The sequence below is a fragment of the Staurois parvus genome, unplaced genomic scaffold (genome assembly GCF_062004578.1).
Source record: "Staurois parvus isolate SC_StPar_1 unplaced genomic scaffold, SC_StPar_1.0 ptg000708l, whole genome shotgun sequence".
In the NCBI taxonomy this organism is placed as follows: Eukaryota; Metazoa; Chordata; class Amphibia; order Anura; family Ranidae; genus Staurois; species Staurois parvus.
This window is the reverse complement of record NW_028318504.1, coordinates 2,935,013-2,953,960: the sequence shown is the minus strand read 5'-3', so window position 1 is coordinate 2,953,960 and position 18,948 is coordinate 2,935,013.

Sequence of the window (18,948 nt, the reverse complement as noted above, 5' to 3'; positions counted from 1 at the left end):
GGTGCCTCAGGCTGCCAACTGACAGACCTACTCAGAGCGTGGGGTCTAAGCCCGGGCTGTGCTTTCGCCAGGGCCCCTGATGGTGGGGATGGACTTGAAACAGTCCCGGGCCAGGTCACGACCTCCGAGCAGGCCCACCAGTGACTGAGGAGACCTCCGGGGACGTATGCAGGTACCGGGAGAGCCAGATGTGAAGAGGATGGCGGCCCCAGCAGGGTAGTAACGGATCGTGGGCCCGTGAGGGTAAGCGGGGTACAGAATCGGCGGGCAAAGAGTAGTCGGGTCACACGCAGGATCAGCAGGGTAAGTCAGTCCGTAGAATGGTCAGGGCAATCCGGGTCAATCACAGGAGCAGGCAGAGTAGTCAGGACAATCCGGGTCAATCACAGGAGCAGGCAGAGTAGTCAGGACAATCCGGGTCAATCACAGGAGCAGGCAGCGTAGTCAGGGCAATCCGGGTCAATCACAGGGGCAGGCAGCAAAGTCAGGGTCAATCAGGGTCACTAGACGGGTGCAGGAACTCAGAATCACAGAAAGACCTTGCGGCAATCTGTGACAGTGCAGGGCATCTTTAAATAGTGCGCCCTGCACTGTCATTGGCCGGCTAGGACGTGCCCCCGGCTGTCATTGGACACCTGAGGCACGCCCGCGGCTCCTACTGCGCATGTGCGGCGTCCTGTCAGCCGCGGCTCGCCGGGACCTAGTGCCTGTGTCCCGGCGCGATCTGCCGCCAGTGCGCATGTGCGGGGGACGGCGCCGCGATCCGGGACTACGGAGCCGCGATCCCTGACAGAGCCTATGTGCTTGGTTCCTTACCTACTGATCAGTACCTCAACTTGGGTCCAATTGTAAAATGGGGTGTCCTACAGACCCAACCTGTGGCAGACATGAAAGGGAGAAGTCATGGAGAGCATTATGTTGCCTGCAACATCAATCAGCATGACCGTTTTGGTGATGGGTCAGTGATGGTCTGGGGAGGCATAATCATGAAGGCATAAACAGACCTTTATAGGCTAGACAATGGCCCCCTGACTGCCATTAGGTATTGAGATGATATCCTTGGACCCATTGTCAGACCCTACACTGATACAGTGGGTCCTGGATTCTTCCTGGTGCATGGCAATGCCCGGCCTCATGTGGCGAGAGTATGCAGGCAGTTCCCAGAGGATGAAGGAATTGATACCATTGAATGGCCCCCACGCTCACCTGACCTAAATCCAATAGAACACCTCTGGGATATCATGTTTCGGTCCATCTGACTTCACCAGGTTGCACCTCAGACTGTCCAGGAGCTCAGTGATGCCCTTGTCCAGATCTGGGAGGCAATACCTCAGGACACATCTGTCATCTCATTAGGAGCATGCCCCGACATTGTCAGGCATGCATACAAGCACATGGGGGCCATACAAACTACTGAGGACCATTTTGAGTTGCTGCAATGACATTTCAGCAAAATGGACTAGCCTGCTGCATCATTTTTTTACTTTGATTTTCAGGGTGTCTTTCAATTCAGTCCTCTGTAGGTTGATCATTCTCATTTCCATCAAACGATGGGACATCCTTACATTCCTAACACATTACACAGTCCATATAGATATAGATATCCAACAGGAGGTTTTTCCCCATTGAGATCTGATATGTTTTCAAAGTGTTCCTTTCATATTTTTGAGCAGTATATATATATGTATGATATAAACGATATATAGACTATATATACTGTGTATATGAATATATATATAATATTTTAAATGAGGTATGCCAATAATCAAAAGGAATGCTTAAAACAGATGTGTACATGCCATTACTTCCATCTTAGGGCTCATGTACACGCTGCATTTGGAAAACTCTTCTGAACGATGGAAATTGACTGCTGGAAAACGTAGCTTAAAAAATGTCAGTTTAGCTGCGTTTGCCTACTGCGTTTATGCGCGTTTGTGTTTAGAAGCATTTTTAAAAGATAACTATAGGAGACCTTCCCAAATGCCCAGAGTGCACTGAAAAATAGTAAAAAATTAACTATTTCAGACATTTTGATAGAAATAGAGCGAGCAGAAGCAGAGAGAGCAGTATGTGTTGAGATGACCTGTCTTTTCTGGTTGTGTTCACTATGGATCCCATCATGAGCATAATGCGGCACGTTCTAACATTTTTTCCTTCACACACACCTGGAACTGACTGCACTGGTGTACCGGGTCAATCTGAATACATGGAAAACACTTTGCATGCATTTCACATGATGAAAAAAGGCTCTGGAAGCATCTGGACATGGAACAGTTAAAAAAACGCTTCTAAATGCAAACGCTTATAAACGTGGCTAACCGCATTTACAAGCATTTGGCATTTGAAATACCGGTAAAATCTACTCCTGAATGCAAGTTTGGTGCATTCAAAAAAACCGACTGTAAACTCAACTGCCTGTAAACGACTGTAAACAACTCTGTGTACATGGACACATAGGAAAACATTGGGGAGAGTTCAGGGGCTGCTGAAAAAAAAGCAGAAAAGCTCCTAAACGTCAGTTTAGGAGCTGCAGTGTACATGAGGCTTTATGCAGGTCATGGACAGGTTGAAAACCGGCCGTTTTTTTAAAAAAAACAAACGAAAAATTGGCCATTCAATAGGCCGACGTTACCACCAACGGTAGAAAAAATCAGCTGATTTTTGTCCCGTCTACGGCCGGCATTTAATTACTTCTGTCCCTGCAGAGAACTCCGCTATTATATTTGACATGAAAAAGTATTGCGGTTGCAACAATGTATCTATTTGTATCCATTTCGGATGCAAATGGTTTTATTTAGATACAAATAGATACGTTGTTGCAACTGCAATACTTTCTCATGTCAAATATAATAGCGGACTCGAAAATCTTTTTCTTCTTCTTTTTCTTCTTCTTTTTCTTTTTTCTTCTTCTTCTTTTTCTTTTTCTTGCAGGTCACGGCTCATGCGCAGATTTTTTAACGGCAAAAAGATCGGACGATTTGCCCATCATTGCCGGCAAAATCGGCCAATTTTTTCCAACATCACCAATAAAAAACTGTGCCAAAATCCCGAAAAAACGGCCGACCAATTAACCCACTAATGGTGCGAAAATCGGCCGATTTTTTTTTCGGCCAAAAAGTCTGCCGATTTTTGACCCATCTATGGCCTGCATTAGTCCAAAAAAACAAGGTTTATTTATCATGTGTGTATGTGTGTGTATATATATATATATATATATATATATATATATATATAATTTTTTTTTTTTTAAATGAGGTATGCCTGTTATAAAAGGGAATTCATAAAACAGATACTTACATGTCATTGCTTCAATCTCAATCCAAAAAAACAAGGTTTATTTCTCACTTTAGAGTAGTGGGTGGAGCCATGAAAAAATGCCCGTGGCCTAACTGAGCATCCAAAACTATTGCTTTACTAATCAGATTTAGCCTAATGGTATAGAGAGATTTATTTCAAGCTGCATACAGCTGTGTCAGGCTTGTTGGAAAGGGAAAGACTTAGTTTTACATCAGATATCTCAACTCTGCCATTGAAAGTTACACTTCTGTTGTGACTGTAGATCTCCTTTTACTATAACCATTCATGACATTTTTCTGTTTATCTGACTCAATGTACTAAGAAGAATAGAAAGCACAACATTGCTAATGTTTCCCCAGTCTCACCCAATACAGCCTGAAGAGGAAACATAGAGTGTGATCTGTTTGTGCTCATAAAAGATATACATGAGTACAGAAAAGTATTTGATCTAAAGTTAAACGATTAAATGCTCATTTGTACAAATTATGTAATATACAGTACATTACACAAAGGTTTATTTATATGATTTTGCTTTGTTTTGTGTACACAGTTTAGTTTCATGCATTTTTTTTACATGGAAGTTGAAACATATTGTGTGAATTGAATAAAGTACAATATGCTTTTACAGCATCAGATGTTTTTTTTTTCAAAGAACATTAGCCTCAATCTTCAAAGGCATATCATATGATATACTCAATTTTTTTTCTTCTACAATACTAGCTTTTTCTCAGGCTCCAATGCATTTTCTTCAATTTATTTAAAGCATGACCACATATGTAGCAGCCTCCTAGATAAGTGCTAGATTAAGTACATTTCGTTCTTGGCACACTGTATTCAGTTGAGCTGCATGTGATTATTTTGGTCTGTTCTGTGTTGCACTGGCTGCAGGGTTGAATGCTTCCCCTTATCTGTTTGGTAAGGTTCTTGAAGATAGTGGTCTGGATAAGTCAAATCAGTAGCTGAATATTTATGCAGCCCTGGCCAATCCCTGGGAGAGGTGCTCAGATGGTGGCTGGGAGGGAGCATAAATAGCCTGGGGTTTGGAACAGAGGGGTTCTTTTCCTAGGAGGAGGAAATCACAGCCTGGAGGGCTGCGGCCTTTCCTAGGCAGGCCTTTCATGTGTATTCTGCTCATCGAGGTCCCAGCTATGCTAGCTAGGGGACCTGTTCTACTTAAATTTGCTGGAGCTGACAGAGGGACTTTCGTCTGGGGATCTTGTCTGGTATTACTGGAGAGGTGTCCAGAAGATATTAGAAGGAGCCATTCAATTATCCAAGCACAATAGTGAGTACAGTCCAGTGTGAGAAATCCCTGAAACGTTGTGCTGTTGCCACCCCTCTTGTGCTAGAGTCAGTGTTTTTCAAAGGGGACATTGTTCAAGGTATTCTGGTATAGCTCATCCCAATACTTGCAGCATCAAAGGACTGTGCTCAGATTCCATTGTTCAACAGGTAAAAAGTTTTGGGCATAAAATTAGCTAATCTTACATAATTTTGGGGTGCTGAAAACGAAAATGACCCTAAAAAATGTTGATTGGCTCTAGTTTCTATGATATAGTCACCCATCTAATGACGTAAGCCATTCAAAATTATGATGCAACTTCAGCTGCATATTGCGCAATTGATACTGGTGACCAATAGAAAATTGCATGTATACTGAGATGATGCAATATTAGCCTTTAATTGCATCACTTCACTGCATAAGCTGCTGTATCTGTAGCTGATTGTAGTTCGACAGCGTCTTTACATTTCGTTTTATGCTTATATAGGCTACTCAGTAATGCCTGGAACTTGTGTGAATAAAGCAGATAATTTCTGCTATATCTGCGGTGAAATAACATTTATCTCACAAAAAAGGAGGATAACAGGAATGATTAAGAAAGCCTACAACTTGTATTTTGGCTGCAAGATAGGAGACCAGGACAAGAGCTGGGCACCACATATATGCTGCAATTCTTGTGGGACGGCACTGGAGCAATGGTTGAATGGAAAAAAGGCATCTATGCCTTTCGCTGTGCCAATGATTTGGAGAGAGCCAACAGATCATGTTAGTAATTGTTACTTTTGTATGGTGCCTCCAATTGTAAAAGGGCTAAATAGGAAGAAAAAGTTATCTGTGCACTATTCAAATATTCCATCGGCAATACGTCCAGTTCCTCATGGAGAGGGGCTACCAATTCCTAAAGCACCAGAATCCTTCGTGGTTGAGTCAAGTGAGGAAGAACCTGAAGCGTGTAGTCACGTGCAGTTGTAAGAGATAGCCCTTTCCTCGAATACAAGAGAAAAGCCAAGAGAAGCAAAACCGACACAAACTGAAGACAAAACTAGTGAGAATCCTAAGTATTAAAATGATTCAACTTAGCTTATGGCTATAATTTTTCTTGGTAATCCTATGCAATATATTATGCCATTTAGGCTTTGTTATGTAGTCAATATCACTTGCTTTATATTTGTGGAAAGACATCTATCTATATAATTATTGTGCATTATGTAGTCATTACGCCTATAGTAGAAAACTTTCCGTTTACAGAAAAACTAGACCCAATTGACAAATTTCATTGTTATATTTGAACTCAGAATGTGAAACTCATTAAGAAATGGATCCTTTTGTTTCCAAAACTGGCAAAAAATAAAAATTCTCAGGAGGAAAATTGGCATCCTCACATTACTGTTTCTCCTACACCCACCCCAGGAGCATTCTTATCAAGGCAGGTGGTGGGTACCTGCCACTGTGACACGGAACCACAGTGGCAGGTACCCAGCCACCATTATTTTATCCATAAGGCCATTTTTGCCCTCTACCAGCATGTGGAATGCAATGTGTCTGTGTCACTAGACCATGCTGTCAGCAGTAGCTACACATGACCATGAACATGCGATCTAGTAAGCGATGTTACATATCCTTCACAGAGCACTGGGTCAATCTTCTGGTGGCATGCAGGGATGCAGGATGGGGTACACTGCTGAAGCTGCAGGTGCCACCATGCATCTTCTCCAGTCAATGCAGTCATTCGAACCACCTCCTCCTCACTGGGCTCATCTTGTAACTATCCAAAAACCAACAGTCCCACCCAGGAGCTTCAGAGCATATGCGACATCCCAGGAAAAACACTGTAATGCTGTGTTACAACTCATAGAGACAGGAGCCACACTATGACAGAGCTTCTGGCAACTCTCCAGGCCCAGGCTGAGAGGTGGCTGACCGCACACCATCTTTAGCCAGGCAAGGTCATACGTGACAAGGACACTTACCTGCAGGTCATCCTTCACCTGAGAAAATCACAAATGTATCTTTCCTGGAGCATGTTTTTAGCCTGGTGGTGCAGTGGTTCATCATGAAGTACCCTGGCTTCCAGGAGGGATATTTTAGGCCATCATACCCAGCCATGGTTCACTTGCCAACTGCTTCATCTGCGACACCTCAAGCACTGGAACTCAACTTTGGCCATGTTGCTGAGTACATAATTATCCTGAATGATGAGTTATTGACACAGGAAAAAGAATCCCAGAGTCTGTCCTCGTACCATATTCATTGATGGCATGATACTACTGGTGCCTCAGCAACATGGCCACAGTTGAGTTCCAGTGCTTGAGGTGTCATAGGTGAATATTGGAGTATTTTGAAGAGACAACCAAAATGGTACATAGTGACAAGATGTGGATTAGTGATAGTGTTCGTTTTGGAGCACCCACACAGTGACCTAATAGACCAGGCACTGGAGGCACAGCAGCAGAAGTAAGAGGAGGACTTGCTGCTGTTTCAGGACCAACAGGATCCTCCATCCCTAAGAGGCAGAAGCATCAGGAGGCACAGGAGAAATACAAGCAGGAAGAAGAGGGTTGGGGTGCTGGCTGTAATAAATGGCTTCAGTGGAGAGATTGGTGAGGACTGTGCTGTCCTCAGGGCCTCAGAGGGCACAGAGCACTCTGTTGTACACAGTCTGTGGTGAATGGGGTCAAATGTTCTTGCAGGGACCCCAGAATACAGATCACCAAAGAAAGGGGCTACTTTTAGGTGGCCAATTTATTAGATCCCACATACAAGGGTAGAGGTAAAATAAATGAATAAAATAATAATAATAACACATTTAAAATACATTATGCCAGAATACAGTGTTGCTTACACTGTCCATGAAAATCGTACTGTTCTGTGACACCATATACAGCTTAAAGGCATCTGTCAAGCATGCTGTTTATTGGATTGGTGTTTTTTCTGTCACTCTAAAAAATGCATTAAAGTGGATATAAACCTCAGACAATAAATATGAACAAAACCTATCCCTCTATAGTGTGTACTTGCTGCAATTAAGAGCACTAAATTTCACTTCTAAAGTATCTGCATTTTCATTCCTCTGCTATCAGTATGAATCAATTCTGACAAGTTTTCTTGACACCAAGAGAAAAAAAGATGACAGGGAAGGACCTCCAGCAAATAGTCCGTAATTGACAGTCTTAGCTCTGTTCCTGTGCGCTGTGTAGAGTGGGGGGGGGGGTGTCCTTTCCCTCCAATCAGCTCGAAGAGCTCTCCTCACTGAGCTCTGCAGAGTGTAATTTCAGCTCTCTGCCCCATGCCTTCCGGAAGCTCAGTCAAGCTTTATAAATTTTGGATGTTGAACAGATGTAGAGAGTAGAAGACTGCAGATAGACAGGTACACTTTATGTAGGATGATTTGTTTCTTCTCTGTGTATCACCTCACCTGAGGCCAGTCACTTCAATGGGTACAGTGTCTTCAAAAAGTATTCACACCCCTTGAAATTTTCCACATTTTGTCATATTACAACCAAAATCGTAAATGTATTTTATTGGGATTTTATGTGATAGACCAACACAAAGTGGCACATGATTGTGATAAATGGTTTTCAACATTTTTTACAAAATAAATCTGTGAAAAGTGTGGTGACATTTGTATTCAGCCCCTCGGAGTCAATACTTTGTAGGACCACCTTTCACTGCAATTACAGCTGCAAGTCTTTTTGGGGATGTCTCTACCAGCTTTGCACATCTAGAGAGGGACATTTCTGCCCATTCTTCTTTGCAGAATCACTCAAGCTCTGTCAGACTGGATGGAGAGTGTCTGTGAACAGCAATTTTCAAGTCTTGCCACAGATTCTCAATTGGATTTAGGTCTGGACTTTGATTGGGCCAGTCTAACACAAGAATATGCTTTGATCTAAAGTTCTAAACCATTCTATTGTAGCTCTGGCTCAGGGGTAGACTGACGACTCATGGGGCAGTAGTGGATCATGGGGCCCCTGTGTCCTTGCCCAAACTCAAACCGCACCCAAAAAAGCCTATGAAAGGTACCAGCGGCATCTCATGGGACCCCCTACTGACCCCGGGCCCTCGGGCAGTGCCCGAGTGCTTGAATGGTCAGTCCGCCCCTGCTCTGGCTGTATATTTAGGGTCTTTGTCCTGCTGGAAGGTGAACCTTTGCTCCAGTCTCAAGTCTTTTGCAGACTCTAACAGGTTTTCTTCTATGATTGCCCTGTAGTTGGCTCCATCCATCTTCCCATCAACTCTGACCAGCTTCCCTGTTCCTGCTGAAGAAAAGCATCCCCACAATATGATGCTGCCACCACCATGTTTCACAGTGGGGATGGTGTGTTCAGGGTGATGTGCAGTGTTATTTTACTGCCACACATAGCATTTTGCTTTTAGGCCAAAAAGTTAAATTTTGGTCTCATCTGTCCAGAGCACCTTCTTCCAAAAGTTTGCTGTGTCCCCCACATGGCTTCTCGCAAACAGCAAATGGAATTTCTTATGGCTTTCTTTCAACAATGGCTTTCTTCTTGACACTCTTCCATAAAGGCCAGATTTGTGGAGCGCATGACTAATAGTTGTCCTGTGGACAGATTCTCCCACCTGAGCTGTGGATCTCTGAAGCTCCTCCAGAGTTACCATGGGCCTCTTGGCTGCTTCTCTGACTAATGCTCTCCTTTCCCGGCCTGTCAGTTTAGGTGGACGGCCATGTCTTGGTAGGTTTGCAGTTGTGTCATACTCGTTCCATTTTCAGATGGTGGATTGAATAGTGCTCCATGAGATGTTCAAAGCTCGGGATATTTTTAATAGCCTAACCCTTGCTTTAACCTTCTCTGCAACTTTATCCCTGACCTGTCTGGTGTGTTCCTTGGTTTTCATGATGCTGTTTGTTCACTAATGTTCTCTAACAAACCTCTGAGGGCTTCACAGAACAGCTGTATTTATACTGAGATTAAATTATACACAGGTGGACTCTATTTACAAATTAGGTGACTTCTGAAGGCAATTGGTTCCACTAGATTTTTAGTTAGGGGTATCAGAGTAAAGGGGGCTGAATACAAATGCACGGCCCACTTTTCATACATTTATTTGTAAAACATGTTGAAAACCATTTCTCATTTTCCTTCCACTTCACAATTATGTGCCACTTTGTGTTGGTCTATCACATAAAATCCCAATAAAATACATTTATGTTTTTGGTTGTAACATGACATAATGTGAAAAATTTCAAGCGGTATGAATACTTTTTAAAGGCACTGTATATGTAGGGTTTGCAGCCACTTAAAGCAGTGTCTGTGCATATGCATGTGAAGTGCTCAACTCCCCACACTGCTTTTGCCCAAGATTTGCAAATTTTTTCTAATTGGATTAAATTTTAAAAATGTGTTGCAAAGAGTTGCATGCATCCAGTGGTGTATTTTGGATTTGTGCTGCCCTAGGCAAGACTAAAATCGAGGCACCCTCATCTAAATTTGTCCCATCCCTTCCTGTTTAAGATCCACCCTTTATCTGTAAACTCCACCCCTTCCTCTTTAGGTTCCATCTCTTCCTATTAGAGCTACACCTCAGGAGTTTGTCAAAGACTGTGGGCCGACATGATACAGGAGATGGTCAGAGACTGCAGACATGATACAGGAGTTGGTCAGAGACTGCAGACATGATACAGGAGTTGGTCAGAGACTGCGGACATGGTACAGGAGTTAGTCAGAGACTGCCGACAGGATACAGAAGATGGTCAGAGACTGCAGACAGGATACAAGAGATGGTCAGAGACTGTGGACAGGATGCAGGAGATGGTAAGAAACTGTGAAGAGGATACAGGAGATGATCAGAGATTGTGGACAGGATGCACGGGCCTAGTGCATTACCTAAGAAAATTAGTTTATTGCATAAAAAGTGGTATACTCGCAAAAGGATAAAAATCAAGGGCACATCATAAGAAGTACAGCATGGTCTAGTCTCCCTAGATGGTTTCTTAAAGGGGACTATAGACCTCCAAATGACTGACGCGTTTCGAGGCTATGCCTCTTCCTCAGAGCCAGTCTATGGCATAGCCTCGAAACACGCCAGTAATTGTCCAGTGCAGGAGTTGAAGCATTTGCTCGTCTTTTCTACTGTGGACAGGATACAAGACATGGTGAGAGACTGCAGATAGGATGCAGGAGATGGTAGAGACTGCAAACAGGATACAGGAGATGGTCAGAGACTATGGACAGGATACAGGAGACGGTTAGAGACTGCGGACATAACTCCCCAGTAATGATTATTCATGGTCATCATAGGGAACAAAACATTTTCCTGTAATGCTTTCCATTTGCTCACCTCTCACACATCACCGTGAAGTCCAAGAATAGCAGTACCCCACCCCAAAGCTTCCGGTTCTGGCAGGCAGCACTCTCGCCTCCCCAACCAATCCTGGCTGTTACTGTAATTTATAAAAGGCTCCAAGTAGTGCCATTACATCACTGTGGGCCTACCCAAACCCAGCCCAGTTGAGACCACCCCCCAGCCCAAGCTAAGCCTAGACGAGACCTAGGAATTGTCTCCCTTGCGCCCCTGTAACGATGCCACTGATCCTTTCTGCCTGGGGGCAGCACCGCCCCACGAAAAATGCCACCCAAGGCAAATGCCTTGTTTGCATCAAGGTGGATGCCCTTTCTTGCATCTAGCATGAAAACATTTAATATGTGTTATATAGAAAATGTTATTATGTAAAAAAACAAAAACGCTCCAAAACATGCAACACGGTTGATAAGGTTTGGATGCTTCTTTGGTACATTTGTCATGCATATGTCAGCCCATTCAAGTGAATGTACTGCCCTATAACGTTTGCACCAAAGGCACATGTGAGCAGGTGACAGTTCACAGAGAACAATTAGGAACTTCTTGTTAGGTTGTCACCTTCTAACAGGTAGTGTCTGAGCAAGGACCTTCATAGCATGATTACATGGTGTTGTTTCAATGAAAGTTCTAGGTTCACAAAATAAAAATAGCTTTTGAAATGACACTAGAAATAAAGATTTAAGTGATTGGGTTCAAATCTACAGCACATTCAAGAATATATAAACCCAACATTTCATATTCTTGATATGCTCCGGCTGTACCATGTACAAAAGTCTCCTGTTCTCTTTGTATTGCTTCCTTTGTGTGAAATCCCTGGGGTTTCTGCCAGTCCCTCTGCTATCCTATTAAATACTGAACTCAATAGCCATAAGAGCACAGCACGACCAATTCTCTAGTGTTTCTGCCAGTCCCTCTGCTTTCCTATTAAATACTGACCACGCTAGGCATGAGATCACAGCACGGCCAATTCTCTAGTGTTTCTGACAGTCCCTCTGCTTTCCTATTAAGTACTGACCACACTAGGCATGAGAGCACAGCACGGCCAATTCTCTAGCTGTGCTAGGAACTAAGTCTGTTCTCCTCTAATGATCATACTTGTCCTGACCTCTCCTGCCCCCCTCCCGCACAGCCATTCACTGGGAAGATTAGTGAGCTGCTGTTTCTCCTCCCCCAGCTCTCTGACCTCCTTATGCAGCTGAGAATAGATGAAATGTGATCACATAAAAAAAGGGGGAAAAGCCAGAGTTAGGCCTACCGGTGCCGGTAACTCCTTTTCTACGAGTCTTCCAGGACAGCCGTGATTTCTCACCCTAACAATATACAAGTAATGTATATTTGGTTACTTAAGTGTTTATGTCTTTCAGTGTCTTCCGGTAGTTCTCGGGTAAAACTTAGGATGCAGGCCTGGAGGTCCGCCTTTAAGGCTTGGGGATTACGTGTTTCCTGACCCAGAGGGAGGAGCTCTACGTCTCAAAGGGCTGTTCTGGAAGACGCTGGGAGAAAATTTTTATTATATTGTTTTCTATATATTTATACACAAATGTTTTGTCTTTCATATTTTATTCAGTAAGATGAGGGTTTACAAATAATTTAAGCATTCCACAAATGTAAAAAAACTACATAGTGCATTACCTTCAATAATGTATATATACAGTGGGGCAAAAAAGTATTTAGTCAGCCACCAATTGTGCAAGTTCTCCCACTTAAAAAGATGAGAGAGGCCTGTAATTGGCATCATAGGTAGACCTCAACTATGAGAGACAAAATGAGAAAACAAATCCAGACAATCACATTGGCTGATTTGGAAAGAATTTATTTGCAAATTATGGTGGAAAATAAGTATTTGGTCAATATCAAAAGTTCATCTCAATACTTTGTTATATATCCTTTGTTGGCAATGACAGAGGTCAAACGTTTCCTGTAAGTCTTCACAAGGTTGGCACACACTGTTGCTGGTATGTTGGCCCATTCCTCCATGCAGATCTCCTCTAGTGCAGTGATGTTTTGGGGCTGTCGCTGGGCAACACGGACTTTCAACTCCCTCCAAAGGTTTTCTATGGGGTTGAGATCTGGAGACTGGCTAGGCCACTCCAGGACCTTGAAATGCTTCTTACGAAGCCACTCCTTCGTTGCCCGGGCGGTATGTTTGGGATCATTGTCATGTTGGAAGACCCAGCCACGTTTCATCTTCAATGCCCTTGCTGATGGAAGGAGGTTTGCACTCAAAATCTCACAATACATGGCCCCATTCATTCTGTCCTGTACATGGATCAGTCGTCCTGGTCCCTTTGCGGAGAAACAGCCCCAGAGCATAGTGTTCTTGTGATCATTTTGACCCCATGGGGTGAGATCTTGCGTGGAGCCCCAGATCAAGGGAGATTATCAGTGGTCTTGTATATCTTCCATTTTCTAATTATTGCTCCCACAGTTGATTTGTTCACACCAAGCTGCTTGCCTATTGCAGATTCAGTCTTCCCAGCCTGGTGCAGGTCTACAATTTTGTTTCTGGTGTCCTTCGACAGCTCTTTATCTTCACCATAGTGGAGTTTGGAGTGTGACTGTTTGAGGTTGTGGACAGGTGTCTTTTATACTGATAACAAGTTCAAACAGGTGCCATTGATACAGGTAATGAGTGCAGGACAGAGGAGCCTCTTAAAGAAGAAGGTACAGGTCTGTGAGAGCCAGAAATCTTGCTTGTTTGTAGGTGACCAAATATTTATTTTCCACCATAATTTGCAAATAAATTCTTTCCAAATCAGCCAATGTGATTGTCTGGATTTTTTTTCTCCTTTTGTCTCTCATAGTTGAGGTCTACCTATGATGCCAATTACAGGCCTCTCTCATCTTTTAAGTGGGAGAACTTGCACAATTGGTGGCTGACTAAATACTTTTTTGCCCCACTGTACTTTACCAAACAATAAGTATATACTTAACACAAATATGTGCAAAAATTGAAACAAGATTCAAATCATGAGCAACACATGAATCGTGAAATCACTCCATGGACACCATAAATAAATAAATAAATAAATAAATAAATAAATTATGTGGCGGTGCAAGTTGGACAAGGAAGAGTAATTTTTGTGGAATTTATTTTGAATTACAAACTTTGATTGGCACAAAAAAGGTTTTTGATTTATTTTCATTCACTTTCAGGGGTGAAAGTGTGACTGTTTTGGATTTTGTGGGACTTTGTTGGATTTACACAGTTTGAAGTGTATTATAATTATTATATTGTTTATTTATTTGTGGATACTGAATTTATATATTAATATATTCCACAAATGTCATTAGGAGCACTCTCCGCACAAATATACTAAACTAACAGAATTTTAACTAATAATGTAAATGGCTGTGTGCTGGTAATCCTCAGTTACACATTAAAAATGAAATGGCATTTATTTAAAAGCCTAAGAAGGAAAGGTGGCGTACTCTAGCTATATGTTCTCATTTTACTGCATTACCCTCCGCAGTTCAGTAACATCCATTACCTATGGTAATGATAACAAAGCATCGATTTCCTGACCGATGTAAATGAAAATAAAAACTAAGGGTAGGGCTCTAGCACCATTAGTCACTGTACTATATTATTATTATTTTATCATTACATGATAAAGTGTTGAAACAATCGATATCTTCCTCTAGAGGATCAAGCTTTATACCAGCCATATATTTAAATAACTTTAGATCTATACAAAGCATAGACCTTATATAGCCCTTGGGTGCTCAATTTTTAATGAATATGGCTTTGACAAGCTGTTATGTGAAGATAAAACTCACAGGGTCCTACTGACAAATAAAATGTTTATAGAATAATACACTCCCTGACAAGCAGACTTTGGCAAAATAGATAATTGAGTGGTAATAGCTGCATTATTTTAATCTTAAAGAAAACACTACCAATCTAATTATATGATGTTCTTTCTTTTTGCTTTTTGGTATTTTAATTTATGCAGCTTAAGCTCCATAGTGACCTATACAGAAAAGTAAAGATCATTTGCCAGCTTGTGTGTTGATATTTACATCCAGCACCATCTGGACATTATTCATTCATAGTTCCTGATGGAAGCATGATCTTAGTAGCAGAGTTTTGGAGTGGTAGCCTAGAACTGGTTCAAAGAGGGATTTTACAGCCAAACAGAGTATTTATTGTATTACAATGTAGAAGAATATTCCTGGACCAGGGGAGGACTGACCATTTGGAAACTTGGGCACTGCCGGAGGGCCCGGGGTCAGTAGGGGGCCCCATGGGATGCCCCTGATACCTTTTTCATAGGCTTTTTTGAGTTTGGGCAAGGACACAGGGGCCCCATGATCCCCTATTGCCCGGGGGCCCCATGGGTTGTCAGTCCGCCCCTGTCCTGGACTGTAAAGGAATAGGGGATATGATTATAATATCCAGATCTTTGAATGATGATGCTAGCAGCTGGAGGAAACGATTTAATCTAAGATCTCTTGACCGCTTGCCTACCGGGCACTTCTACCCCCTTCCTGCCCAGGCCAATTTTCAGCTTTCAGCGCTGTCACACTTTGAATGACAATTGCGCGGTCATGCAACACTATGCCCATATGAAATTTTTATAAATGTTTTTTAGACAGATAGAGCTTTTTTTGGTGGTATTTAATCACCTCTGGGTTTTTTTAATTTTTGCTAAACAACCCAAAAACAACTAAAACTTTGAAACTTTTTTCTTAGTTTCTGTTATAAAATTTTGTAAATGAGTAATTTCTCTCCTTCACTGATGTGCGCTAATGAGGCTGCAGTGATGGGCACTGGTAGGCTGCACTGATGGGCACTGATAGGCAGCACTGATGGGCACTGATGAGGAGGCACTTGTAGGTGGAACTGCTGGGCGTTGACAGGCATCACTGGTGGGTATTGACAGACATCACTGATGGGCACCGAAAGGCAGTACTCATATATGGCACTGATAGGCAGCACTGACTGGCACTGATAGGTGGCACTGACTGGAACAGTTGGGCGGCACTGGCTGGAACTGTTAGACGGCACTGACGGGCACTGATAAGTGGCACTGATTGCCAGCACTGATAGACGGCACTGACTGTCACTGATAGTTGGCACTGAAAGGCAGCTCAGATGGTTATTGATGTTCTCTGGTAGGCAGTGATATGTGGCATTGATGTGCACTGATGGGCACTGACAGGTGGCACTGATGGGGCTACACTGATCATCAGGGCACTGACAACTCATGAGGAGAGGAATGCAGATAACCGGCATTTCCATATTTACATGCCATCAGCTGTGATTGGACACAGCTGATCACATGACAGAGCCGAAGTCATCGACTCTTTCAGCTGATCGGTGATCCGCTGTGTCCTAGGAACACAGTGCACCACCGATTTCTGCGAGCCCCCGGGGGCGCGCAAGTGCGGTTAGAGTGGGAGGACATCATATGACGTCTTTCCAGAACAAGAGAACCAGCCATTTCTTTATATGGCGAGCGAGAGGTGGTTAAAAAGACATGCAGCCACACAATGAGTTGGATGAAGAGTGGTTTAGTATTCATGAGGGTTTCTTTACTGGTAAGGATGTAGAACTCCCTTCCACAGTTGTTGGTGTCAGCAAGGAGTATAGATCATTTCAAAAAAGCCTTTAGATGTGTTTCTTAGCGAAAGCAATGTACAGTGATATGATAAATTGTAGTCAAACACACCCACACAGGTTAAACTGGATGAACTTTTGTCTTTTTTCATCCTTACCGACTATGTAACTTTGTGTGTGATGACATATAAATACTGTATGCTCCATTATAAGAAGGTTCTGGCATACTTTACGTTGGGTAAGCAGAGGGTTTTTTTTGGTTTCTTTGTCCCTACCTCACTACAACTTGTCTTTTTTCACTTTTTTATTGGTCCCCAATTTCTACTCCATAGAAGCCTTGGTCTCCATGCACTAAACTGATGGACAACAAATAACCTTTGGCCCCGGAGTTAAACTCAACCGAATGGCATTTTCAGGTAGGAAAAATGTCTATGGGCTCAAGAAAGTGTGATATGGTGCCACAATAATTGGTGAGATGGTTTAATTTTGGTGTTCCTAAAGGACATTTTCTTACAGTTTCAGAATACTTTTGTTGGCTCTCAGTATTTGGCCACATGACATTTCAGAGCCACAAAGGAAGTTGGTGCTATAAGACATCCTCTTTCTGTATCTCGTGATTGCTGAATGGGGAAGTAGGCAGTTATATGATGTCCAGCATCTGTCTTTGATTGAAGCTCCTGCTCTAATCAAGGTCTGGATGGTAAAATGTCTTCACTAAAGACCACCAAATCATATTACACAAGACTAGTACTAGCCTTGGGGGCAGTAGCTCCTGTCATGAACTGAGTGAAACTGAGCAACCTGGACCCTACCCGGAATTTGACTGGGTTCCGGAGGAGTAGAATATAAGGGACATGTGGTGTTTACCAGGGAACCTCTCATGAGGGTTTAGAGTCAGCTGCATCTCACCCATGGTCACTTCTCTAGGTACTGGCAGAGGTAGCAGGAAGATGCACTAGATCCAATGGTGGATACAGCCAGGCAACTAATGAAGAAAAAGGGGAAGCTGTTGAAAGTACCGAAGAGAGATGCTCAGATGTGTCCAGCTGTGATGACTCAGAGAAGCATGTGTCCGGCTCAGATGACTTAGAAGTTTGGCAAATGAGTGTACCAAGAGTAGCTGTTCCCAGCTGCAGAGGCTCAGAGGAGCTGTCCTCCACACGTGACACGTGACAGGTCCCAGAAGACTACGGGGCCATTCACAAAGTGCAGCGCTTCTCGCGCATGCACAGTGGGTACCTGGCTGTGAAGCCGCAAGCTGTCACAGCCGGGTGCCCACAATGATATGCCGGAGCCAGGGAGAGAAGACGGCCAGTGACAGGTAAGTGTCTATATTTTAAAAGTCAGCAGCTACAGGCAGCACAGTGGCTAAATGGTTAGCACTTTCGCCTGGCAGTACTAGGGTCATCGGTTCGAATCCCAGCCATGGCACCACCTGCCTGGAGTTTGCATGTTCTGCCTGTGTGGGTTTCCTCCAGGTACTTCGGTTTCCTCCCACACTCCAAAGACATGCTGGTAGGTGAATTGGCTCTTGTCTCAACTGGCCCTAGTATGTGTATGTATGAATGTAAGTTAGGGACCTTAGATTGTACACCCCTCAAGGGTTAGGGATGGATGTGAATGTACAATATATATGTAAAGCACTGTGTAAATTGACAGTGATATATAATTACCTGAAATAAATAATAATAAGTTGCACCCATCCAAAGCCACATCCAAGTCACACCCATCAAAAAAATAAAAAGCACCCTTGGCAAAAAAAAGCAAAATGCATCAAAAACACATGTTCAACAATGCAAAACACTCAAAAAAATGCATCAATTGCAACACGCAGAAGTATGAACCCAGCCTTACTGGCTGGATCACCAGGTGGAAAGTAAGCCTAAAAACAAATACAACCATCCTAAGAATTGGTAAGCTGCAATCTAATAAAGGTTTACTGTTGGGTTTAGTACCCCTTTTAGTCTTCAGTCACACCGAATTCGACTTTGAAATCATTCGACTTCACTTGAATTTGCAGGATTTCAAAGTGGGATGTCAGTCCGACTTCATGTGCGCCTTGGAAGACATCTGTGTGACTTCATGCACAGATGTGTATGCAAGTCACACCTGAAATTGGTGCAACTCCAACGGAGTCAGAATTGCATCAATATGACTGCTTTCATTGCGGTCAATAGGTTGCGACTTGTTATTGCGATTTGAAATGATCAAATCGCATGAAAAGTCGCACCGGTGTGATCAGGGACTAATGATATAAGCAACCACTTGGTAACAATGTAAAATATATAAACGATGTAATGCTTCAAGCCTGTGGACCAGAAGTGCTACGTTGTTTATTAAACATTATTAACATTGTCAATCAGATCAGTAAAAAGTGTTTTAACACCAAGCCTGCAATATTCGTCCTCAAATCCAACTCGAAGGTAATGAGATATAAAAGTGCTAAACACCTTCTTTTTTGTTTAAATGAGCGGCTGACACTTTA